We start from the raw sequence: 27,835 nt of genomic DNA, 5'->3' as shown, positions 1-27,835 counted from the left end.
GACCCTGGTTTTATAATCCTGAAGATAGAAATAGCATGTACTTTATTTTTTCTCTTTTGAGATGGTGTCTCACTCTGTCACCCAGGCTGGAGTGCAGTGGCGCAATCTTGGCTCACTGCAGCCTCCGCTGCCGAGGTTCAAACGATCCTCCTGTCTCAGCCTCCCGAGTAGCTGGAACTACAGGCACCTGCCACCATGCCTGGCTAATTTTTGTATTTTAAGTAGAGACAGGGTTTCTCCGTGTTGGCCAGGCTGGTCTCGAACTGCTGACTTCAGGTGATCCACCCACCTCGGCCACCTAAAGTGCTGGGATTTCAGGTGTGAGCCACTGCGTTTGACTGGAAAAAGCATTTACTTTAGAGTGTGATTGTAAAGATTAGTGTGATAATATGTACAGAACACCTTATATTCAGGGAGCGCACACATTTGTTCAATGAATTGTACTGTTGAGATCACAAATCACATTTCCTCACCCTTCAACCACTGTGCATCCAACATCATTTCCAAGTAGGTATGACTTCTGAATAATAATAGAAACCAACACTTCTTGGGTACTTCTATTTCGTGCCAAGCACCACTGTAAGTGTTTTACCTGTATTAATTAATTCTCCCAAGAATTTATGAGGTAAATGCTTTTATTTTTCCAATTTTACTGAAGAGGAAATTAAGGGAGAGAAAGTTAAAACAAAAACAAAAACAAAACACAACAAAAAAAACCTTAGATTACATAGCTAGAAGGTGTCAGGGCTAGAGTTTGAACCCAAGCAATCTGGCTCCAGAGTCTTAGCCACTGGTGCAGTGATCCTTTAATAGGACTACTAATAACTATTCTTATTGCTAAGTATTCCATAAGTCTCCCGGGTATTTACAGGAGTGTCTTGTGTAATTATTAATAGGCACTTTGCCCAATTCAGCCAAAATTCCTAAGGAGAATCATTGACTTAGAAAAACCACATCTGATTGAATTGAGCACGCCAAGAATGAGGAGAGATGGTGTCTCCTTTCACGAGGGTATCTGGACAGAGCTTAAAGTGTCAATCTAATTATATACTGTTATTCTCCTATTATGGAAAAACCCTGTAATTGGATACTAGAAAATTCTCTGTAAAAGCTTGTCCCTCAGGCAAGGCTTAATACTGGTCTCAGAAGCCCGGTTAAATATGTTTCAAAAATCAGTTATCCTTAAAAATACTGAAGGGAAATACTTCACATTAATGCAGTTATCTTTGGATGGTAACATAATAGGTAATAATTTTTCTTTTTCTTTTTTACAACTCTTTTATTCAAAATTTTTCTTAAGAGGAAGAATTGTTATAAAAACAATGTATTTCTTAAGTATAAGAAAACGTTTCTACAAAAAGTAGAAATTTTAGATAAGTAAAAATAAAATGAATTATACATAATTAATTACACCATTACATGTTAAAAATCTGCCATATTTTCTAAATTTTTCTAATGTAAGGATACTCAAAAATTGTGAGTGTGTATAAAAGATGGAATCATATTCTTCATGTTTCTTTCTATTCTGCTGTGCTTTTCACTTACAAGAATACTGTGAATATACTTCTCTATGAATAAATGCACATGTATTCACATTTTGCCATATATTTACTGTTATTAACATATTATAATTTTTAACCATTCTCTTCTTATTGGATATTTAGGTGGGTTCCGTTTTATAGCTATCATAGCCCCAAATTTATACGTTTATTTTTCACTTCTCTTATTAGTCTCTCAGGATAAATTCCAAGAGTGGAATTTCTAGGTCACATTTAAGACTCTAAGTTTTTAAACGTGTATTGACTAATTGTCCTCCAGTAAAGTTGCTGCAAATTATTCTTCTACCAGCAGTGTCTTAGAGTGACTGTTTCCTTAGAGACATGCGATGTTCTTTATTGCCTTTGTCAGTAAGTTAAGCTAAACAAATATTTAAGATTTATTGTTTATTTCTTTGATAACTGCTTCATGTGCTCTTGTCACGTGTGCGTCTTCTGTGAATTGCCTGTTTTTGTCTTTTGCCAATTTTATTTATTGAATTGCTTTTTTTAAAGTTGATTTGCTCACGCCTGTAATCCCAGTACTTTGGGAGGCCAAGGCGGATGGATCACGAGGTCAAGAGATGGAGACCATCCTGGCCAACGTGGTGAAATCCCGTCTCTACTAAAAATACAAAAATTAGCTGAGTGTGGCGATGCGCGCCTGTGGTCCCAGCTACTCAGGAGGCCGAGGCAGGAGAATCGCTTGAACCAGGGAGTCGAATGTTGCGGTGAGCCGAGATCGCGCCACTGCACTCCAGCCTGGTGACAGAGTGAGACTCCGTCTCAAGAAAACAAAACCCTGATTTGTAAGAGTTCTTTATCTTCAAATATGTTTAATATGTTTCAAAAGCTTTTACACCAGCTGATGAATTAGTTATATTGAAATTCCTATTCATGTCTATTCCACGCATTACATTTTAAAGGAGAAATCAAAGGCGTGTCCAGTCCTGGAGTGGACTCAATGTCTAAGCAGAGACAAGGGTAACTTGGCACCAACGTTACAGGAAAAGACAGTGCTGGGCTCATGAGAGACTCTCGGGAAGAAATGCCAAGAATTCAATCTGGGCGAGAACTATTCTCTTGGGCACAATGAAAAGTTTTCTCCTAACCATAGTTTCTTCGTGAAACAAAACTAAAGATTAATATCAAACTTCACAGTGTATCCTTCCCAGTTCCTCTCTGCCTAGTTAGGCTTATTCATCCCTTAGATCTCAGCTCAAGCACCATTTCCTCAAGGAAGTTTTCCCTGACCTTGCCTACTAGGTCAAACCTCCTTGTAATGTTCCTGAGACAGTGTAGTTTTTTCCAGTACTTCTCACCGTTGTGATTTTATATTTATTTACCTGATTGTTTGATTCATACCTCTCTTATTATTTGAATGGATTCTCCCTGAGGGCAGAAACTGTTTTTGCAACTCTTCATCTCTCAGCCTGTCGCAAAGGAAATGAATGACAAAGATTCGTTAGATAAGTTGTATGTGAAAATGCACTTTAATTATAATTAATATCCAAAAGGAGTGAGTTCAGCCATTCTACATGAATACTTTTGACATTATCATGAAGTGCTAATTTAAAGAGCCTCTTCAGATACTATTACACAGAAAAATCTAAACTCAGGAGATCACAATTTAACAGCAAAATAAACACTCTATTGCCCCAAGTGAACAGAGCACATTTTTCCACCTAAAATTCTCGGCAAACAAGGTCGGTTTAAATAGACCTTTCCATTAAATCCCTCATCATATAACTTTTTAAAATGCCATAGGTTTGATTCATAGGCATATAAAGATTAAAAGAAAAAAAATCCTGTGTATCTGTGGAGTCCAATACAATAGCCACTAGCACCCTTGACTACGGGGCAGTTGAAAGGTTATTAGTCCAAACTGAGATATGCTGTCCTTATAAGCTATACACCAGATTTCAAAGACTTATTATGAAAAAAATGAAAATGTTTCATTGTTTTAAAATATATATGTTTAAATAATACTATTTTGGATTTATTTTTTATTTTTTGTTTTTGAGACTGCGTCTTGCTCTGTTGCCCAGGCTGGAGCGCAGTAGTGCGATCTCTGCTCACCGCAAGCTCCGCCTCCCGGGTTCACGCCACTCTCCCAGCCCAGCCTCCCGAGTAGCTGGGACTACAGGCACCCACCACCACTCCTGGTTACTCTTTTTGTATTTTTAGTAGAGACGGGGTTTCACTGTGTTAGCCAGGATGGTCTCAATATCCTGACCTCCTTATCCGCCTGCCTCGGCCTCCCAAAGTGCTGGGATTACAGGTTTGAGCCACCGTGCCGGGCCTTGTTTTGGATTTATTGAATTAAATAAACTGTATCATTAAGATTAATTCCACCTGTTTCTTTTGACCTTTTTATTGTTTCTAGTAGAAAATTTACAGTTAATATTTGACTCACATTATGTTTCCATTGGATAGTGCAGCTCTTTGGTATAACTCAGATGCAAAAACCTCTACCTTGGTACAATTTGTTTTATGCCACACTCACCTATTGAAAACTGGGAAAGCTACCAAAGAGATATCTGAGTAACAACAATCTGTTACAAGAATCTGAGTATGAAAACTTACTCAATGAAAGTCCTCAAGTCTCCAGAGCATTCATTGTATCTTATTTCTACCCATAATTTAACACATTCATTTATTAACTTTCTAAGGTCAAAGAAAGAAACGAACAAAGTTGAGAAAGCTGACCAATCGCTTGCACACTTATATCTGAGAATTCAGACTCTTAATCCTTCACTCTTATTTAGCTGGCGACCTTGATAACAAGGTAATACAAACATTATGGAAAGATAAAACAACAAATCTAAGCTGTTGGGGGCTGCATAGTGTGTATAGTTTAGGAACAAGAGGGTTTTCCAATGCAGTACAGAATAGTCATTGAAGTTAGACAGAGTTAAGTGATTGATCATAGGACATACTCCATTTAAAACAACAGAATAGTGGCATCATATCATAGAAAGAGTTCTATCCAAAGTGGTGAAAATAAAATATTGAAATTCAGTAATTTTGTTTACTAAGAGTAACTTATTCCCCCAAGGTAAAGGGGAGAATAGGGATAGATGGAGAGAGGTAACAGCAGATGAGAAAGAGGTTTTTCTCTGGTTAGTCAAGGCTTTATTATTAAAGGAACTCCCTTTAAAAATTAGGCCTCTTTAATTGTACAACATATGCATTTTTAGGACACGCATCTGTTAGATTAACACAGTGCTGTAAAATAATGCCTTCATATTGATAGCAGCTATTGCAACACACTTATTAGTAGGAAAATATTCTGCCCTGCCCCGTGAGTCAAATACCATCTTCCGTGCGCTTTTGTGACAAGATCTTAATGGAGCCTTTGGATTATTATACACTTTGGCCTAAGCGAGTGAATGACCGCTAGGTCTGTTCACTGACTTCAAATCACATGTTATCAGTGAAACCTTCACTGCTGGGTTTCCTTTCATTGTATCTCCAGGCTGACCGTTTCCTGTCAATGTCCTTAGAACGGAGAATATACTGAAAACTAGGGTCAGCCACTCAGCCGCTAACGCTCCACTCTGGCTTTGGAAGATAAAGTCATTTTTATTTTGTTTTGTTTCAAAATATTATTTTTTCTTTTTTAAAAAAAAACCAACATTAGATTTTTCTGTGATTTGTTTCTTGTTAAAAATCAGCAAGATACATTTTAAACAATATATAGTGTTGTCTAAAGATTTATCAATAAAAAATAAATTAATTTCTTATTGTGCACGTTATACCTTATTCAAGAATTTGCATGCTCTGTCCAGCATACAGTCTTTGAGGCTGCACAGAGTAGGAGCAACTAAAATTTGAATATGAACCTTGTAATATGATAACTCATGAAAAGCTAATTTATGTGTGATGATTAGTTAATGGAAACTGACAAATTTTTTAAGTCCAAAGTGTATTTATTAGAACTATAATGCAATATCTTTCAGACTTTGTGTTCATAAGCTTGGTTTTTTTTTTTTTTTCTTATTTGTCTTTTATTTTTGAAAACATAACTGAGTTATTATTTTGAGCATGTTGGGGGAAAAGAAGCATATCAATAAATAAAAGAAGGCAAACAAATCCCCACATAAATATAAAGAAAGGAAGACATTAACTGTCCCAGGTGGGGAGAGAACAGTTAGCACAGCTGCTTGGAAGTGTGACGATCACCCTTGCCCTTCAGGCTTATCACATTATTAGAATTATTACAATGGCCAAGGTGTGAAGGATTAGGATAACCAGCTCTCAGTAATTAGCAGTATACAACCTATTTTGATTGGAATGACAGAAGGAAGTAGAAGTTTCTTAGATGTGGGGGGAAACGGGATAAAGTAGGCAGTAGCAGAAATAAGTAACTGCTTATTTCTGAAAAGCGTTGTTATTGAGGTGTTATCATTGCTACCACTTAAGTGAGCTCCAGACTCTGTTTCCTGCTCCATGAGGACAGAGCTGTTCTCACGAGCAAGAAAATGAAGGGATAGCAGCAAAAAATTAAAAAAAAAAAATCTAGAGGCAAAGGATCCAGTCATCTTATACAGTCACATGGTAAAGAATATCCTTAATCAACAGCTCCAAATTAATTGGCAATAGGCAAAATCATGGTACTGGATTTGAACACAGGTAGATTAAGATAATTTTGACAGGTTCAAGAAAGGGCTCTCCACAGAGAAAGAGTGCCTGGGATGGGGTCTCTGGACAAGCCTAACCCGAGGAAACTGTACTATAATATAAAAAGAAAAGAGAACAACTCACACTCAGTGGAGGTCTGAAGAAAACATTCCTACTTTCCGTTTGAGTTCAGAATAAGCCCCTGAGCAGGACTAAGATAGGAGACAAAATGGATCAGTTGAGTGGTTGTCCTCAAATTAGTTTTAATATGATTATTTTGTCTTTTTTGTTTATTTCATGTTTGGTTGGCTGATGTTTTTAAACGGAGCAAGTCATTCTATTTCCTCACTGATTGAATGCCAGTCGAACTACTTTTGGCTTCTAGATGGAAATTTCTGATTCTCTTGCAATTATCCACACCAGTGTGATTTTTCTTTCTCTTTGGAAGTTCCAGGGTCCCTGACTCTCTGTTATATGCACTCCAGGGACAGATGGCAGAGGAAGACACCACCTGTCTGACAAAAGACATTACCTGGCTGGTGCTCTGAGTGTCATGCTGAGTAGAGTAGCCGTCACTGAGAATGGCTCAGTTGTTATATAATTGTACATTCGGGCACCTAATTTTATTTAGTTTTGCCTTTAATCACTTATATTTTTTGATTTGCCTTATATTTTAAATTTTGATGTCTCTGCAAACTGTCAATTCCTGGAAGGCAGAGACAGTGTCATGCTTCTTTCAGAGCCTACAAATAATAAGAATCACAAGACAAATAAATCTTTGATAAATTACATTCAACACTGGACTGTAATCTTTATGAGGGCAGGTGCTGTGACCATTTTGTTCAACACGACATTTCTAATGCTTACCATTTATTCCAGGTCCATTGCTAAGTGCTTCATGAGTATTTGTTTAATAGATGAATAAATAACATTTTTGAATTGTAAGTTTTATTTTCAGCTGAGGTTGAGGTCGTGGTGAGGAGAAAGAGGAGTGGAGGGTGGACATTTCCTGTTCCTGGATCACATGAGGGCCATCTTTTCAAAGTTGGTTTTCTCTACCTTATTGGCCTATAGTAAAAAATAAGGGTAGATCCAGGAAGCTTGCATGATATCTAGCTATGTTCTTAAATCCTTAGAGCTGGGATGTGTGCCACCACTCACTGCCCTATTCCCAATTACCAATTATTTCATCAAAGGATGGACTCGAGCTAAACATCTCCCTTTGTTTTGGTTAGGAGGATCAGCTTATATTTTCTGGTCAAGTAATATTGTCCTTTATGAAATTTAAAATGTGCAATTTTGATCATTTTATACTTTCAGCATGAAGAAAAAAATATCCTTTCTCTGTAACATTCTTTGCAAGAATAGTTACCACTCATGAATACATAAAGACTTAGATTCATACACAAGGCACATAGGTTTCACCCACAATTTGTTAGTTCTACTATTTCCACATGTTTCATCTTATCCTATTTCCACACATATTAGATTAGAGATCAAAATTAGGTGTCATGCCTTAGACATTTTTACATCTCCTGCCTGACACAACATGTGTTCATTACAATTTGTTAAATGTGTGAAAGAATGAATGAACGAATGGCCATTTTATTTTCTCTTACTATTACCATAATTTCCTTACCCCTTCAGAGGAGTTGCTATTTTCCTCTGATTCATGTTCATGTCTTGTATTTTAAGACTTCATGGTGAGAAATTCTAATTGTCTATATCATAAGGCTGATCTGGCTGCTCAGAACCTTCTTAAACTTGGTTTGTTACAGAAAGTTCCCAGATTCATGATCGCCTCATTAAAATCAGAGCAAAATAGAGAGAGAGGACATTTTACATAGACCCCTTGTTTGGATTTATTTATTTTTTCAACTTTTCCTCTCTCTACCAGCAGCACTTGGAAACAAGTACTGTAGCTAGAAAGTTGGGAAAAAAAAAAAAAAAAGCAAGCTGTTGAATAGTTATTTCAAATTACAATTTGACTTTTCCTGGAGATGAAAGTGAAAAAGAAAAAACCTTAGTCTGACTATGATCACCTAATATACTTAGAAATATATTTAGGAATTCATTTAGAAACTACAAATAAAAGTAATGAATATTGATGCATTAAAAAAATAAATGGCCTTAACCTCTGAGTTTACAACTTAGATCTCTTATCACAATTATTTTTTGTTACCAGAAAGATGACGTTTTAAATAACTGTGCCCTTTAAAACATTTATATTGTTTTTCTTCGTGGTAGTTAAGATAAGGTAGCGCAGGAGTTTCCCCCTAATTTTTAGGAATAATTAGAACCAATTAATTGATTTGGGAAGTTCTCAACAAGGTACTATTATTCTGATTCTAGTACTTTTCCCTCTGAGACTCCTAGACCCTCCTATGAAATTCTTGGAATTTTTTTTTTTTTTCAGAAACCTTATACTTTTCATCCTAATCTACAAATCTAACTTTTGGAGGTAGTTTTTGAATACACTCCTTTCTGTTTTCCAGTTATAACAATAGGAGATGAAATAATTCATCTTGGAATAAAAACACTGAGAACTTTCACAGAATTGCCACATAGGTGAAACTTGACCTTGGTGCCATTCCTAGACTCCCAAAGTGCTGAGATTACAGGCATGAGCCACCACACACCACACACCACACACCACACACCTTTCCATCTGGCCCTGTCCTCTAGGTCTATCTCAAGCCAAAAGGCCTCACTCTCAGAGCTGGTTCTTAAGTGGCATGGAAAAGATGCTGGCTGGTAACTTAAATTGTATCATCCTCAGTAACATTTTGTATCACAAAATTTATAAACCATATTCTTGATAATTCAGAATAAGTGACTGTTCATCATGGAATTTAGGGGGGCAATATTGTAAGCATCCTGCAATGACCACCTGCCCCAGACCCTCAGAACAAATACTTTAGGAAGTATTGGGCAGGTGACAAGGTTGTCTTAAGCTTTCAGTGATGAAAAATACAAGTTCTGGGAATCTCATGTACAGCATGGTGACTACACTTACTATCTTGTGTATTTGAAATTTCTAAGGGAGTAGATCTTAAGCATTCTAACACATGCAAAAGGTAACTGTGAGGTGATGAATGTGATAAAATTTATTATGGTAATCATTTTTCTCTATATATATGTATATGGAGATCAAATCATTACATTGCACATATTCATTTATTTATTCATTTTTGAGACAGAGTGTTACTCTGTCTCCCAGACTGGAGTGCAGTGGCATGATCTTTGCTCACTGCAACTTCTGCCTCCCGGATTCAAGCGATTCTCTTGCCTCAACCTCCAGAGTAGCTGGGATTATAGGCGTGAACCACCACACTCGGCTAATTTTTGTATTTTTTGTGGAGATGAAATTTCGCCATGTTGGCCAGGCTGGTCTAGAAGTCCTGACCTCAAGTGATTCACCTGCCTTGGTGATTCACCAGCCTTCCAAAGTGCTGAGATTACAGGCATGAGCCACCACACCTGGCCCTGTACACTTGAAGTACACGTTTTTATTTGTCAATTAGACTTCAGTAAAACTGGGAAAAAATTTTTTTCACAGGAGTCACAATGTACAGGGACAACAACAACAGCAAAACACCAAAAATTCTGCAAATTGCTTGCAAATACTTCTCAGGATCTTCACTGAGTAGTTTTGTGTATATATAGGAACAGGGTGGATGGGTCATAAGGAAAGCAAGAATGAGGAAAGGATTTGGTGGTATTTGTATCCATCTACAGAAAGAAGTCAGCTGTCAGACTCCAGAAACGCAAACAATTTTCTGATGAAGGAGAGCCGTGGTATGACAATTGGCCCTGAGCTCCGCATAAGCGATCACTAAGATTCGCTGATTCTGCAACTCTAGAATCAACTCCCAGACTAAGTTATCTAAGAATTAAACCTCAAATCTTCCACGCTAAAATCACCTTTAAAAACATAAGCCCTTTAAAAAAATCATATTATTTTAAGGGGTAAGTTTTCTAAAATATTTTGTATAAATATTTTATAATTTGTGTGTATATGCACATTTGTAGATTTTTAATTTGTAGATACTCTTTATTTGCATTTTTTTTTTACAAAAAAGCCTTCTTCTAATATTTATAAATAAATATAGTAAAAAAAAATGGCTATCGGTATGAACAATAAAATACAATTTGTATGCAACTTAACTTTAAAGTATCCAATCTTTGGAATTCTGGATTGTAATGTGGAGAAATAATGACATCTGATTTGCCTCCCCTGTCATTCCATAAAATATACATGAAACCCAAGAAAGAGAAATAGTGACTCAACATTATTTTTATTTCTTCAGTTTAAAATTCTTCTTTAGGCTCCATTTAATCAGCTCTTACTACTTTTGTCTTTCAACTTTTTTCTTTCTTTCTGTTTTGAAATAGGGTCTCGCCCTGTTTCCCAAGGTAGAGTGCAGTGGTATGATCACTGCTCACTAGGCTCAAACCCGTAGCTTTGAGCAATCCCCTCACCTCAGCCTCCCAAGTAGTTAGGACTACAGGTGTGCCCCATCACACCTGGCTAATTTTTAAATTTTTTAACATAGAAATGGGATCTCTCTATGTTGCCCAGGCTGGTCTCAAACTCCTAGTCTCAAGCAATGTTCCCGCATAGGCCTCCGAAAGTACTGGGATGACAGGCATGAGCAACCTACCATGCCCAGCTTTCTCCTTTTCATTTTTTTTTCACAATATTTTGTAAGTTCAAAAAATACATGTGAAATAGATTTGATTTACAAGGCATATTGACAAAATGAACGAGCACATATCCAGTACTCTGCACTCTGTTCCTATTCATTTTCCCTGCCCCACCTTCTAGGCATAGCCACTATTCTGAATGTTTGACATCCTCCCTACCAATTTTATTTGTGTTACATATGTGTACTACCCTAAATACCATATTGTGTATTCTTCCATTCTTTAAAAATGTTATTACACAGTCCTCTGGAATTTACTTTTTTCATTCAACATCATATCTTTGAGAGTCATCATTGTTGTATGTAACGGACTTACAATGATTTGTTGTATGCATACTCTGTAATTTATTTATCCATTCTGCTACTGATAGATATTTGAGATCACCCAGGTTTTCGATACTTGAACTGTGAATATTCTTTTATTTCTGATGCCCATATACAAAATTTCTCTAAAGTAAGTCCCTGGAAGAATTGTGGAGTTATAGTTTATCAACACTTTTTTTTGAAATGGCGGCGTCTGGCTCTGTCACCCAGGCTGGAGTGCAGTGGCGTGGTCTCGGCTCACTGCAGCCTCAGCCTCCAGAGTAGGTGGGACTACAGGCCTGTGCCACCATACCCTGATAATTTTTGTATTTTTACTAGAGACTAGGTTTCACCATGTTGGCCAGGCTGGTCTTGAACTGCTGACCTCAAGTGACCCGCCTCAACCTCCCAAATAGCTGGATTACTGGTGTGAGCCACTGCGCCTGGCCTGAACACTTTCAATTTTAGTGGGAAATCTTCTCTTTTTTTTCCTAAATTTGTTACTTTTACATCTTCACCAGTACTTGGTATTATTAAACTTCTTGATTTTTGTCAGTCTAGGGAAATAAAATAAAATATAATTCTGCTTTTCATTTGCATTTTCCTGATTATTAATGATGTTAGATACCTTTTCACTATTCTTGTTTCCTCTTTGCAAAAATGCCTGTCACTATTTTCTTCCTATTTTTTTCTATGGCATTATCTGCATTTTACTGATTTATAGAAAATCAGTACATTTATATATTACTCTTATATTCTGTATACTTTTTGTTAGTAGTGTGTTGTAAATACATTCTTAAGGATTGTGGCTTGTTTTTTTCACTTTACTTATGGTGTCTTTCAGTGAATACAAATTTTTAACATAGCAGTGTAGATTATGAGTCTTTACTTTTGTAGTAAGGTTTTTTGTGTCCTTGAGAAATTCTTTACTACTCTGAGAAGACTGGATTTTCCCACGGCCAGGGTTTCCTTCTTTTTTTCTCTCTCTAAAAGTTTTAAGTTTGATTTTCACAAATTCTTAATCTATCTGGAAATGATTTTCACATGTGTTGTGAGATTGGGATCCAATTTTATTTTTTCCACATGGACACTCAACTGTCCCTGTTTATTGAACAGCCTCCCTTTCCACAGTTATTAAATAGCATCCTTATCCCATATAATACATGTCCAAATAATCATGGATCTGATTCTGGGTCATCTGTTGTTTCACTGACCAATTTATCTATCCCTGCGCCACCCCACAGCTTCCAACTTACTAGAGCTTTAAGTAAAACAGAATAGTTACAAGGCAACTCCTCCCACCTTATTCTTCCTTCAGGACTGGTTTTTTTTTTTTTTTTTCTTGGCTATTTGCTTTTCACATAAACTATAGAATCACTTGTTATATTCTACAGAAAGCTCTGGGGACTTTGATGAGAATTATATTAAATGGATAGAGAAATTTGAGTGAGAATTAAAACTGTGATACCATGTTCCTACACAATAAAATGTATCTCCTGCACTTGTTTAGATCAACTTTAAAACCTCTCAAAAAGGTTTTATAATTTTCTCCATGAAAGATTTCCACAACGTTTGCTAGAAGAAGTCTTAGGAAACAATATATTTTGTTTTTATTGTAAATGGTAACATTTTAAAAATCTGCTTTTAAAAAATTAGATATCTGATATTAATATAGAGGAAATAAAGAGTATTTTATTGTTAATTATATCACTAGCCACTTCACTAAATTCTTATAATAGTTTGTAAATTTGTATGCAAGTTTGTGTGTGTGTGTGTGTGTGTGTAAACAAATTATATCATTTGAGACTAATGACAATTTTGTTTTTTTCTTCTCAGTTTATGTGACTTTTATGTCTTCTTCTTGCTTTACTATGCTGGCTAGGACTTCAGGTACCCTGTTTAATGGAGTAGTTGTATTATGTGTCAATGTGCTCATGATTTAAAAATGAATTTTTCTAATATTTTATTATTAACAATGATGTTTTCTTTAGAATTTTGATGAAAACCTTATCAGGTTAAAAGAATTTCCTTTTATTACTTGTTTGCTAAAAAATTTTATCATTGGCAGTGCTGAATTGTATGAAATTCTTGTTTTGCGTGTACTTAATCTTTTAATGTGGTGAATGACATTTACAGTCGTTTGAATATTAAACTACTCTTGCATTCCTGGGATAAACTCTTGGTCATTCATTAATTATGCTTTTTATTCACTGATGTTTTCATTTTGGGCCTATTGCATTTATTCAGGACTGAGACAGGACTATAATTTTCTTCTTTTGTATAATCCTTGTTTGATTCTAATATCGAGGTTTTCTTAACTTCAAAAAAAGAGTTGGGAAGTATTTTCTCCTTTTCAACTATCTTTAAAAAGGTATACAAGATCAAAACAATTGGTACTTTGAAAATTTTGTCCAATTTGTCTATGAAACTAGTTTGGCAGAATGTTTATTATGTGCATATTTTAACTACTGATTCTCTTACTAGTTTATATTTAGTGTATTTCTTCTCTTTTGGATCAGTTTTATAAATGCTGATTTTTCTAAGAATTTGCTGATTTTATATATATTGTGAATAACATAAAGATCTTCTTGTTATTTAAAAAATTTCTTTTTATTATAGTTATATTTTTGTGTTGTGCTTAATATCTATGATTTGATAGCTGGTTGTGCCTTCTCTTCTTTTTTTTTTTTTTTGAGACAGAGTCTCGCTCTGTTGCCCAGCCTGGAGTGCAGTGGTGCGATCTCGACTCACTGCAACCTCCACCTTCCTGGGTTCATGCCTTTCTCCTGCCTCAGCCTCCCGAGTAGCTGGGACTACAGGCATCTGCCACCACGTCCAGCTATTTTTTTTCTATTTTTAGTAGAGACGAGGTTTCACCGTGTTAACCAGGATGGTCTGGATCTCCTGACCTCATGATCCGCCTGCCTCGGCCTCCCAAAGTTTCTTTTTTACTCTCTTCAGAGTTTGTGTTTTGGCTTGGTTGATCCTAAAATCCTAACTTCTACATTCTTTGGTTTTATTTTGTTGTTCTTCTGTTATTATGTTAGATAATTAGTTCATTAATTTTATTTTCTTCTGAATATGACCTTTTCAGTTATATACAGATATACTCCAAAGTATTGCTTTCACAGCAATTCACAGTAGTTTGTAATATTTGTATAATTATTCAGTTCTAAGCATTTTTAAAATTCTCATTATTGTCTTTTTAATCCATAAATTATTTAAAACTGTGTTTTAAGATTACAAAATGTATTGTTGTTGTTTTTGTTATTGCATTTTAATTGCACAGTACTTGGAGAACATGGTCTCAGAAAATGATTTTTATACTACCTGAGACCTGATGTTGGCCTAAAATTTGGTTAATTCTTATAAATGCTTCATGTATACTTTAGACATTCTATATTCTCTATTTGCTGCACATGGAAACCAAATTACTAATCCTCTTGTTCAAATCTTCTTTATCTTTATTAATTTTTTGTTGTTTGACATGTCAGTAATTGAGTAAAATATGTTTAAATTTCTCCCACGGATGATGGATTGTCAATTCTTCCCTTTTGTGTTCAATATACTTTTGTTTCTTATATTTTAAGACTAATTTTTTCCACAGAGATCTGAGTTTAGATTTGTTAGTTTTTTTATGAATTCAAGCTATTTTCATTATTTAATCATGTTTTTTCTAATCTTTAACAATGATTTTGTCTTAAAATAAACCTTGCCTGGTATTAACACAGCTACCCCAACTTTGTTTTGATAGTATTACCTTGGGGTATTTTGACATAGCCAGTCTTCAAGATGGCCCCCAGTGATCCTCAGCTTCTGGTGATCATATCCTTACATAGTCCTCTTCCGCAATGAATAGGGCTGACGGCCTAATCAATAGAACATTGCATAAATGGCAGTATGGGGGTTTGGGTGCAGACAATAAGACAACTTGGCTTTTTGACTTTGAGGAAAGCCAGATGCCATGTTCTGAGGATACCAAGGCTGTAGACAAATTCTTCAGTCAAGCCTTGAGATCCTGGGCATCTCTTGCAAGACCCGGAGTCAGAATCATTCAGTTAAACCTCTTCCTAATTCCTGATTCACAGAAAATGAAATTTTCAATTCACATTATGTCAATTCACAAACATAATGCGTGTTCATTTTAAGACAAAGTTTTGAACTAACCCGTTATGCAGCAATAAATAGATAGAGATAGACCTTATCTTAAGGTAAGCATGTAATCCAATAATCTATTTATTAATTGGGGACTTTATTGGTTTATTGAAATTATTGATACATTTTGATTTATCTGTACCATCTTATTTTTAAAACTAGTCTGTTTTTGATGCTCCTTTTCTCTTTTTTTGCCATTTTATTTAATTGGTTTGTGTGTTTATTTCATTTTTTCCTTCTATGATATTAACATTTATACTATATTACTTTTCATTCAGTGGTTATTATATCATAATCTGGACTTTATAATGTCTAAAGATATCTGTATCCTAAATATCAGAATACAGAACTCTTCTTCTGACTTACATCCTATTTTGCGCAGTATTTTAGAGTTGACTTTTAAAATAAAACTATAGACAATTTTTTATGCAGACACATATTTATTTTGATTAAAATGTACATTTACCATTTTATTTTTCACTATGTTTTGTATCTCAGTTTATACCTCTGTGATTATTTTCCATCTTGTTGAAATACATCTTTTAGAAGTTCCTGAAGTAAAGAATTGTTGGTGGTAAACTCCATTTTTTTTAATCCGAAAATGACTCCATTTCACTCTGATTTTTGAAAAATAATTTTTCCAGGTTAAAAAAAGTTCAATTATAGTTATATCAGCCCAGGACTTGCTGTTGATAATTCTTCAATTGGTCTTATTTTTAGTTTTTATCAGGTGATAGTTTTTTGTGTGCTTTTAATAGTTTCTCTTTGATTTTGGTGTTCTCCAATTTTACCAAAACACATCCAAGTGTGGATTTTATTAAAAAAAAAAAAAATTATACCACCTAAGATTCATCATGCTTCCTGGATCTGTGAATTCACGTTTTTTAAAATTTTTTAAAAACTTTTCATCTACTATCTTTTCACCTATTTTCTTCCTTCCATTATCTCTATTTTCTCCTTTTAGCTTTCAACTACACATATCCTAGAGCTACTCATTATCTTCTATATGTTTTAACTTCTGTTCTGTATTTTCTATTTATTTCTTTTTGTCCCTCTGCATTACATTCTGGACAATTTTATCAGATACATATTCAGTTCACTAATTATTTCTTCAATGATATCTAAAAATCTATTTGGCTCATTTATGGCGATTTTTTATTTCAAAAGTTGTATATTTTATTTCAAGAAATTCCATCTTGTTTATTTTAAAGTCTTTCTGATCATTACCAATGGTTGTATATTGCTTATTCACATTTGTGTTTCCATATTTTATTTTCTTAAGCATTTAGGATACAGCTTGTAGTAGGCAGAATAATGTCCTCCACAAAGGAATCTCTGTCCTAATTCCCAGAACTTGTGCATGTGTTGGCATATATGGCAAAGGGGAATTAGGCTTGTAGATGGAATTATGATTTTAATCAGCAGATAAGAAGATTATCCTGGATTTTCCATGTGGGTCCCAATATGATCACAAGAATAATTAAAAGTGGGAAAGGGAGACAGAAGTGGGTTGAGAAAGAGGTATGACAAAAAAACAAAAAGGCATGGTCAGGGAGATTGCTAGATTTGAAGACCAATAAAGGGGGTCAGATCCAAGGAACATGTGTCCTCAAGAAGCTGGAAAAGGCAAGGAAACAGACCCATTCCTTAAGTTCTAGAAAGGAGCATGGCCCCGATTTTAAGATATGTGACTCCAATAACTCTAAGATAATAAAATTATGTTGTTTCAAACCACTAAGTTTGTGGTAATTAGCTACAGCAGCAATAAAAATGAATACATAGATGTATTTTGTATGTTAATATCTGAAGTCTTTAAGGGTCTTTTGGCTATTGCTCTTATGACTTACTTATGCTTGGTAATACTATCTTTAAAATTTTTTAATTGACACATAGTAATTACAGATGTGGTATATACAGGGCATAATCATATTGAAATACATATATAGTGATCAGATCAGGGTAATTAGCATATCCCTCATCTCAAACATCATGTCCTTGTGTTCAGAATATTCAACAACCTCCTTCATGCTTTTAAAAACTGTATATTACTGCTAACTCTGGTCATCCCACAGTGCTATAGAACACCAGAATGCATTCCTTCTATCTAGCTATCATTTTGTATACTTTAACAAATCTCACCCTATCTCCCTACCTCATTCCCTTCCCAGACTCTGGCATCCTCCATTTTACTTTGCATTTCTATGATGTCATCTTTTTTTCTTCTTCCACAAATAAGTGAGAACATTTTGAACTTTTATTTTTCTTGATCTTAACTTGTAGGACTTTTGTAAGGCCTTATTGGGGATGTTTTCCTCTTAGGGCATGGGAGCAATAAAACCCTGGAAATTAATCAAATTCTCTAAATAATTCACTTTTATATGCAGATACAGCTATGTTTTCTTAATTTAAGGGAAAAATAATACACAATTACATAATTTGGGGAAAAATACTTTTTATTCTTCAATTCCTGCTCCTGATTTCCACATTGTAATGTTCAGAGGTAAAAACAACAATAAAAACCTTTATTTTTAAATTGAAATATACATGCAAATGAGATTTCTGGATTGCATTCTTCGTGTTTCATATGCCAAAAGGAAAGCTTGAATGAGTTAGAAAGTCAGAAAATTTTGACTGTATGTATAACCGATTGAGGGAGCTCGTATTTGCTTATAAATCTTTATAGTCAGGGCTTAATTCTATAGGATTTGGTTATCTAAATTATAGACATCTGTTTATTCAACTTTAGACAGTTCTTTTCATTTGTATCTCCATGAGATTTACAGAATGGAACGCAAAAACATGAAACTGAATATGATTCTATAAGTTTTGCCATCATTAGCTTGGGTGAAATACTTGGAAGGTAAGACTTGAAAGCCAGTGATGGAAATCTGATTTTATATTACTTGTGTCTTTCACCAATCCAAGTCCAACATACATCTTTTTCTTCACAAATAATATAGAATCCTCTTTCTCTCTCTTCTTTCTTTCTTTCTTTCTCTCTCTTTCTTTCTTTCTTTCTTTCTTTCTTTCTTTCTTTCTTTCTTTCTTTCTTTCTTTTTCTTTCTTTCTTTCTTTCTTTCTTTCTCTCTCTCTCTCTCTCTTTCTTTCTTTCTTTCTTTCTGTCTTTCTTTCTTTCTTTCTTTCACGGAGTCTCACTCCATTTCTCAGGCTGGAGTGCTCTCTGCAACTTTCACCTTCTAGGTTCAAGCGATTCTCCTGCCTCAGCCTCCCAAGTAGCTGGGACTACAGACCTGTGCCACCAGGCCTGGCTAAGTTTTGTATTTTTAGTAGAGACGGGGTTTTGCTGTGTTGGCCAGGCTGGTCTTGAACTCTTGGCCTCAAGTGATCTGCCCACCTCAGCCTCCCAAAGTGCTGGGATGACAGGCATGAGCCACCGTGGAATTATTTGTATATCATATCAACTGATTGTATGTCTGTTATATGTAGCTCTATTAATTGCCCTGTGGGAAATACACTAAAGTTGTCTGCACCATCCTTGTTACCTAGGCTATGATCTGTGGTGATTGCAAATCGTGGACACCTCTGGGATATCATTTGCAAGAGTTTGAGCTAGAATTTATTTTATTTGTTTTAAAGTACATGAATTTATACTTTTGGAATTAAATCATCCTGTCCATCTTCCTTCATTTTAAGACTACATACACAATTTAACTTGCCTCTTATTTTATTCATCACAGTACATGCGAACATGACAGACCTTTCAGTAACTGAGTAAAAGTCGGAGACAAAATGTATGTATAGATTTGTGTTGTGTGTACCTGTCAGTATCAGTGTCAGTATCAGATGGAATTATGTTTTAGATATTCAGTATTGATTTTGATTCATTGATTGATAGTTTTGAGCATATTCTCACATCTCTGCCTGCCTTGCATCAGCTAGAATGCTTTCTCCTGGAAGTATCCCGAAGTCCACTTAAATTGGTTAAACAATAAGAAAATGCACTAACTTTCATATAACAGGACTTCAAAAGGCCAGGCTCATTTCCAGGTTGATTCAGTGCTCCCCAAGGTCGTTAAAGACCCAAGTTCTTTCCACTGCTTGTGTCTGACACCCTCACTTTTAGCTTCTCCTAAAGTGCCGGGAAACTGTCTGTATCTGTACCAGGTATCACTTACGCACATGAAAATGTCAGGAGGAAGGAGAATGACTTTTAATGTGACTCTCTTCTAACAGAGAAAGAATGTCTCTCAGGAATCAGATATTCTTCTTGTCTCATTGGCAGAATGGAGCAAACTGCCCACTCCTGAGTCAATCATTGGCAATGAGGTTGAGGTCATTTTTAGAACAGTCAGTCCTGCTCTTTAGAGCAGGGGGTGTGGTCGGTCTCCACAGAAGCATGCAGATGACTGTGGGAAGATTGTATCAGGAAAAGAAAGGGAGGAATTGATAATGGGTAGGCAAACAAGTGTCAGCTACATCATTAAAATATTTGATTTATTTCTTTAGACTCCAGATTGTTATAGGGAACACATATAATCTCAAAATTAAAACTTCTAATGTATATTCTTAATACATATTTTGAGACAGACAGTACCTGAAGTGCTAACTTTCTTGCTATATGATTGGAAAGGAGTTTTCGGACTTAAAGAAAGCATTATTGGTCACTCAAAGAATTTCACAATAAATCAAATCATGGGAGTGAAACACCAAAAATATATTAGCACTCCTGAGCATTGCTTTCATTTTCCAGGCAAGTGTTCAACCGAAACTAAAAACCTTATTTTGTAAATAGAGTATTAATTCTTCAGGAGGAGAGATAAGGTAGCCATTATTAAAGGTGTGGTCACAGTTGTTTCAGGCCGTTAACATTCCTCAAAGCTTGCATTAGAAAATAGTTTAGAAAATGTGTCCTAAACTTCTGCATGACAATATGTTAACAACAACAACAACAGCAAAGCAGAAAAGTCAAGGGAAAGTAAATATACATATCCAGAAAATGGAATAATGTATGTGTATATATACCAACACATTACCTACATACCTCCAGACAGTGGAATAAAGTACAGCCTTTAAAATCACATTTTAAAGAATACCAAATGACGTAGAGGAAAATGTACAATGCAGTATTAATTAAAAAGCAGGATCAAAAGAAAACACCTATTATGATCTCATCAGTAAACTAATTAGAAAGATGCAAAAAAATTTAATTTTTTTCTCTGTGCATGATATGGCTTCTAAAATTTTAACAGTTGCGATAGATTGGATTGTTACCATGTGTTCTCTGCCCTCCATGTCACATAATTGTACTTTTCCACTCTATCTCTCAGGTAGGCGACTTGCTTTGCTCAATTGTGAGTGAATTAATTTCTGCCATGTCTGAGTAAAAGCTCAAGAACCACCCTGAAGCTCTGTTCTTGCTTCCCTTCTAACTGCTGTGAGCTCAGTGTGTCCAGAAAGGGGCCATTCATGACTACGGACCCCTGAATTAACAACACACATGGAGATCACATGCAATGTAGACAAGAAATAAAGCATGGTTGTTAGAAGCCATTGGCTTTTATTGTTGTTAGAAGCCATTGATTATTTCCTACCTCAGCATAACCTAGCAAAAGTTGCATAATAAGGAAATTTATAAACTTTTGTGTTCAATTCAGAAAAATAACAAATAATATAAATATCACACCATGCAAATCAATTTTATTTAAAAATCACATCACAAACCCTTTCAGGAGGAGGAACATGAATATGTGGTGCCCGCTGGAGCTCAGATAGAGTAAAAGGAAGAGGACTTGTTCTAAGTCCCTTTGCACACTTTTACTGTGCAGTGCCAGAGTTTTCTTTTTGGGATTAGCGTGCTTGATTCATCTGGTTCCGCTCTTCCTTGTGAATGCTTCCACTGCCCACAATCAATTTTAGATAATCCAGCAAAATACTTAGATAACTTCTATATTTACTTCCTCACTTGGCATCCCTCCTTCTTCTCTTCTACCCACTGTAGTGTCTAACTGTCAAAGCTTGTCGATAATGTCCTGTCAGGTCAAATGGTCATATTTAGTCCTCATCTCTTTTTTAGTCCTTGAGTCAGGTGTGCACCCCTGTTTTTACTGAAACTTCTCCTCACTGGGTCCATGTGGCACCATGATATTTTGTCTCTTCCTATGTTGCTGGGACCACTCTTCTTTGTCTGTTCACCTGGCATTTCCTTATTTTCGCTTCCCTTACATTCATGTGTGCTTTAAGCTTTTTTCTTTCTCCTTCTTTTCTTTTATTGTTCTGACAATAGCTTCTTTGCCACACTTATCCATTCATTTCAGAGATGTATAGAGGAATAAGCCATATATTTGTGAGTTGCTTTGATCTATTTTACTGGGAAACAGTGGCATAGCTATTGGTACATAAATCCCTCAGAAGGCTGTATTGCATCTCTAAGATTAGTGTAACATTACACCACTGGAATTTAACCAGTCTTCATTCACTAGTGAACAATCTTCTCATGGGTGAAATTATTCTAAAAATGATCCCATGACAATTTTAATATCAAATCTGATTTTCTGGGTTCTTTTCACCTATGATATATGATTACTATTTCTTATAAACAAACTACTCAACAATAAGAAACATTACTGCTCTTGGCAAGATAGAATAAGTTATGTAACTGCTTGAGATTCCAAATATGAATTCATGGGTTGTTATGTCCACGTAGAAAGAGAGCCAAAATCCAAGCTAATGGTTTTCTAGGGGCCACAACAACAACATACATGCTGAGAGATATTTCTTTTGAGTGAAGCAGTGAAAGCTCCTATAAAATGGCCTTTTCCCAGTCACTATTGGAACCTAATTAATAGTTTTTTCCATTTTAAGCATTTTTGAAGAAATAAAATATTTACTTACAGTCAGAAAAATTCATATTTTCCTTAAAATTATTTATTGTGATTATCCATCTTCACATACAGCTCTGTCCTTGAGAGATGAAATGTATCATGCTTTTAAAGACCTCTAGAGAAAAAGATTTCAGAGCTTACTTTTGGTGACTTATTCCAATGACTAAATCCCTTCAGGAAATTATTTTTCATCTAACCTCAATATTTCACAATGTGCTTAAATGTTTCCTTTTACTGTGTCCTCACTGAAAATGTCTATAAAATAACTGGAAACTGGAAACCCATTTTTAAAAATTACTCCTTGCCCACTTTCTTTAATCCAACTCAAGTTTTGAAAAAAAAAAATAAAAGTCCTAAATCATTTCTGAGATACTCTGAATGCTTTCCAAATAAGGTGCCCATTTTAGCTTTAATTTAAAAATTTTTGCATTATACAAATTTGTTTTTCTTTTTATAGTTTTATAGTTCAGAGTATTTGATATTGTTTTAAATAGAATATATGCTACTATAAGATATAAGCATTTAATTAGACTTTAAAAGTGCTTTTTTAACAACTGAACCTCCCGTCAAGTTTACACCAATAACTGTCAAAACAAAAAGATGGCCTAAGACTCTTTTTGTGTTGTTAATTCTTTTTAACTTCCTGACTTTTTCGGCTGTTGTTACTCTTAGGCAGGATTATCACAGTGTAACATAAATAAGAGATTAACTTTACAGTCACTCTCCATTCACCATAAAACTCCTTGACCTACTCAAGTCCAGTAGGGTCAGCGTTTTCTTTGGCCAGCTGGGGTGGTTGGCTTTGGGACTGTGGGGCTCATGCCATGGAATACTGTCAGCACAAGGGATATCCTTTGGAAAATAACAAAAACTCACTCTCCCCTTTTTTTTTTTTTTTTTTTTTTTTTTGCCTACAAATCCAGGGAAACTCTCATTCCTCAATTCATGAATGACAAAGCGTCTAAAGAAGTTTGTAAGGACAAAGAAAAGCTCTGCTAATTAACCATTGTAATGTAATCATCATCAAGATTGACTAAGTCCTTTTTGTGCCAGGTAGCACACAGATTGCACAAAGGACAGTTTCTGCTGGCAAGTTTTCTGCCAGCCCTGGGTCTCAAGTCCCAACAGTTTGATGATTTGTGCCAAAGACTTCTGATTAATTAGGAAAATTCAGCAAGCGTTTATGAAAATACCACCCCCCCACCCAAGTCATTTAGACATAAGGTAGTGTTTTCCTGTTATGTTTCCAGTAAACAAAAGGATATTGGTTGATTGTTGGAGGGGAGTTGATTGTAACCTTTTGGCTCTAAATAAATAATGAGCCTGTGTCTTAATTTCATTTAATGGCTTGGAATTCCTAAGCTATGGAGTTCGTGAGGGAAGCAGAGGAAGTACACACATTAAAAAAAAAAAAAAAAAAAAAAAAACACACACACACACAGGGAAAGAGACCTGTTGAACCCCAAGTGGCTTCCTTTTCCCAGCATTAATTTGCAGGTGGACTAAATCCACAGCCGCTCCTCATGGCAAACAGATGAACTGAACAATTTCCGGTTGTCTCTCATGCTGTCTTTGAGCCTGGGAGCAGGTTGCACATGCCCTCAACTGAATTGATGAGGGAAGCAGTATTGAGGCGCTTTGGACTAAACCAGAGTAGGATTACTGAGAAGTTGATAGAGACGGATGTTTTCAGTTACAATTTTAACTAGACATAATGGCTTCCCCACAGGAAAGCTCATGGATCCATAAACCTAGTCCAGCGCTCCCTTACAGGAAAGGAGCTGTTTATTAGTGCTGTCCATGCCACCTGCTCAGCTATCAAGTGCACATTTGTTCTCTTGGGAACAGTAGGGTGGAGTAGTTCCTAGAAACAGGGCTGGGAGCCAGCAGTATTCCACTTCCAAATTCTGGCTGACTCCTCTAGTGACCTCTGTCTAGTCCCCTCAATAAAGCTAACCACTGCTTATTTCAAACTGAAGCCAGATTGGTAGTGTCTTGGGAAATATCCACACTTCACTGGGACTTCTTTGTCACAGAATTCATTCAAAATTATCCTTGTAATCAACAAATATTTATTGAACATCTTCTATTAACATGCATTGATAAATGAGTCAAAGGGGTATGCTATACCTGGATTTACATGGTGTGCTTCTAAAAACCAATTTCTTTTTAGAAAGATTGTTATGTACACTGGTTTGTAAAGCACGGGATTTTTTGAGGAAGAATTTATGCAAATTCATCGATCTATCTAAGATTTCTATAAATTGAATTAGCCCTGTAGTAGTTGATTATTAGGTGTGGTCTATAGTACACAAAATTGATTTTGAAGATAAACAGCAGTGACAGAACAGAGCACAATTTTTTCCCCTACAAAGAATCAGGATGCTAACATATAAATTCTTTTTTATTGTTGCTATTAGAACAGAGGGAAAAAAAGGTCCCTGACCTTGGAAACCTATGTTTGTGCAATTAGAATCATGCGGGTGAACAGTAACAAAATACTCTCCCCACCCTTTGACGGGGGTGACAGCTCCTGGGCACAGTGATACTCCACAAACAGCCCAAGTGGTACAACATCCCTAGCAGCAGAATCCACTGGCCGCTTCCCAATTTGAATGTTTTTGTACTATCCTTGACTTCTACAGTTGGCAGAGAGAGGGAAAAAATGTTTCAGAAAGTAGAGATGTTGAAGGGATGGATGTCCCGAAATGGAAGGTGGGGAAAGAGAAATGTTTCTCTCACACCTTGTGATGCACTGGAAACAATAACATGGTCACTTTAGAGATCCCAAATGTTTTAGAAGTGCAGAAGGTTAACAAAAACCTCCTGATATTTTGAAACGCAAATCACCCAGCTTAGTCTCCTTTTAAGAACCTTCGTGTTACCGCAGGGTACGAGGTAGAGAAACAAGCACAATTACAGACCCAGCGAAACCTACTCAGACTCTCATAAAAACTCCACTAGTGAAAACAGTTACTCTAAAAAGCCAAGTTAATCCTCTGCCTGAGTCCTCTGAGTCCTGCTAAGACAGCTCTGGCCTGTGACATTCACCCATAGTGCATTCCTCTCGGCCCACCTGCTGCCATAGGATCCTAGTTTTTCAAGCCCTCAATGAAGTAAAGAGCTAGAGTTGAAAATGGAAGACAACATACAGCTAGAAGCGCAAAACATGAGCATATACTGTTGGCCAGAGTCTTTCAGCAGCTGGTTTTTCTATGACTCAGTTCCCCATTCTAAGAATGAGTCTATCAGAAATATTTTCTTATCACAAATATCTTACTGACAGCCTCCGGCAAAGGAAATGAGAAATAAGCCAGAAAGAAATAGGTCTGAATTGATCCCAAAGAGAAACTAGCCTTTTCCAGTCACATATCAGGGATTTGCATGGTAGATGTAGGTCATCTGAGAGGGCTCTAAGCTCTGCCCTATGAACACAGTGCTTTTTTTCCCCGGTTTTGCACATGTAACATCATTGTCCTCAGAAGTCGTCAAGTCCCCATTAGCTTGATGGGGTTGCCATAACAAAATAAAAGCCACCCAAACTGGGTGTCTTTAATGACAGAAATTTACTTTCTCAAAGTTCAGGAAGCTAAAAGTCCAAGATGAAGGTATCAGTACGACGGGTTCTTGTAAGCTCGCCCTTCTTGGCTTGCAGATGGCTGCTTTCGTGTCTCTGTGGTCTCTGAAAGAAGGATATCTGGTGTCTCTTATTTTTCTTAGAAGGACATAAATCCTATTGGATCAGAGTCCCATTCTTATGACTTAATTTACTCTTTTTTCTTTTTCTTTTCTTTTCTTTTTTAAACTATACTTTAAGTTCTAGGTTAGCGATCTAGTTAAAGGTCTTATCTCCAACCTGGGTGTGATAATGCACATCTCTAATCCCAGAGGCTGAGGCAGAAAGATTGCATGAGCCTAGGAATTTGAGACCAGCCTGGGCAACAAGCAAGACCCCATCTCAAAAACAAAATGAAAATTTTAAAAGGCCCCATTTTCAAATAGTTCCATGGAAGGTTAGAGCTTCAAAATTTGGGTTTTGGGGGGGACACAATTCAACCCAAAGCAAATGATAAGTATTGATCAGTAATTATTAATCATGCATATGTGCAAGGCACTCATATTGTCCAATTAAACTGCTAATATTAGCTAATAATTGTGTATATTAACTGAATTAATAAAATAAGCCAAGTGAAACTTAGTAGAAAAAAATCTCACTTTATGCCACAGACAAATAAAACAGGAGACACTTTACAGTGTTTTTTTAGAACCAGATAGATTAGTCTGAAATCCCAGTTCTGCCACTCATTAGTTATAAGGGCTTGGGCAAATAGCTTAACCATTTTGAACCCCAGATCTCCTTTATGGGTTAGTTAAGGATTGAAATAAAGTACTTTATATTAAGTATACAGTGCCTGACATACAATATACACTCAGTAAATGGAAATTAATATTATGAATTATCATTTCTATTATGCTAATGTAAATATCAAAATGGAACTAACTTCATTAGCAAGTGGACATTTGTCAGAATTCTATGGTACATTAAGTGTTTTGTGTTCTTCATACTTCCAAGTAGAAATTTTCCTGGTCTGCATTGGGGTTATAATTCAATGTCAATGTTTTTCTCTCTGGTGATAACCAAAGCTCTCAAAGAGCTTAGTAACTTGCCTCAGGCACAGAGACAGGCAAAGGGCACATTCCCCACATAGTCCCAGGTGCCTTCTTGAGAAAAATGTACCAGTCAGTGGTTACCACAGAGCAAGTGATTTTGATGGGTCTTTGATTATGATACCTTAGATCATCCTGATTACACACCAGGGGCATGAGTATCATTCTTAGGTCAAAAATACTTCCTCAAACTACAGAGCAGTATTTGCTTGTAAATGTGAGTGAAGATGGAAGTTTGGTTTTCAGATATAAACCTTCCATTTCTTGGCCACACTGGCTTCAGTGTATTTTGGGCCTTCTGAGCAAAGCAGTAGAAGATTTTGTTGTGATTATTTTTTAAAATACTACTCCTTACAGAGCTTTTGACATTTATAAGCAATTCAGTTCTTTCCTAAACCTGATTTTATAGATTTTTCTAGGTTTGGCATTGCCCTTGCTTCTTGGCACAGCAGTATGTTACTATTTTTAAAGATGAGCATGACAGTGTAGATACTGAAGTGGAAACGTAGAGCCAAAACAAAGTTTGGATTCAACTGGAAGAACCAAGAGGTTGACATTCAAATGTCAATGGATTCCCCTAACTCATCTTTCATGTACTTGTTTATTTATTTATTTGCATTTTAAGATTTACTTTAAAGTCTGGGTTGCTATCACATTAAGCAGTATCAATTTAATTTCTATCACAGTGAATATTAACTAGTGCTTTTATTTTAATTCAGTTGCCTCCTAAATATTTTATTCTTGAAAGTATCTTTTATTTTATGCTGTTTGAGTACTTATCTCCAGTCATCCTTCCTCTTCATAAAACACTTAAAACCAGGAGAGATTGTAAAACCTTTTATTAGATAAGAGGGTGGTAGCTGTTATTACTTAAAATGAAAGAAAATATTTTAATTTCTAATTTGCTGTTATAGTCTTGATATGCATATTTGATTTTTCGGAAGTTAAACTTCATCTCAGCTTAATCCCTCCAAGTGGTAGAATTATTTTAATACATTACTGG

General features: G+C 35.7%; 1 protein-coding gene and 1 long non-coding RNA gene across 2 annotated transcripts in view; both read left to right on the top strand.

Annotated features, from left to right (window-relative positions):
* Window positions 1-1,590, top strand: part of LOC126955374 (uncharacterized) — a 77,672-nt gene extending 76,082 nt beyond the window's left edge. The window contains exon 6 of the long non-coding RNA XR_007725914.1: window positions 62-1,590. This is a non-coding gene — a long non-coding RNA (uncharacterized LOC126955374). The remainder of the gene's footprint in view (window positions 1-61) is intronic.
* The window catches only part of CPE (carboxypeptidase E), a 536,015-nt gene that overhangs the window by 374,020 nt on the left and 134,160 nt on the right, over window positions 1-27,835 (top strand). The window lies entirely within an intron of this gene.

Source organism: Macaca thibetana, chromosome 5 (genome assembly GCF_024542745.1).
Source record: "Macaca thibetana thibetana isolate TM-01 chromosome 5, ASM2454274v1, whole genome shotgun sequence".
In the NCBI taxonomy this organism is placed as follows: Eukaryota; Metazoa; Chordata; class Mammalia; order Primates; family Cercopithecidae; genus Macaca; species Macaca thibetana.
This window is presented reverse-complemented; position numbering and strand designations above follow the sequence as displayed.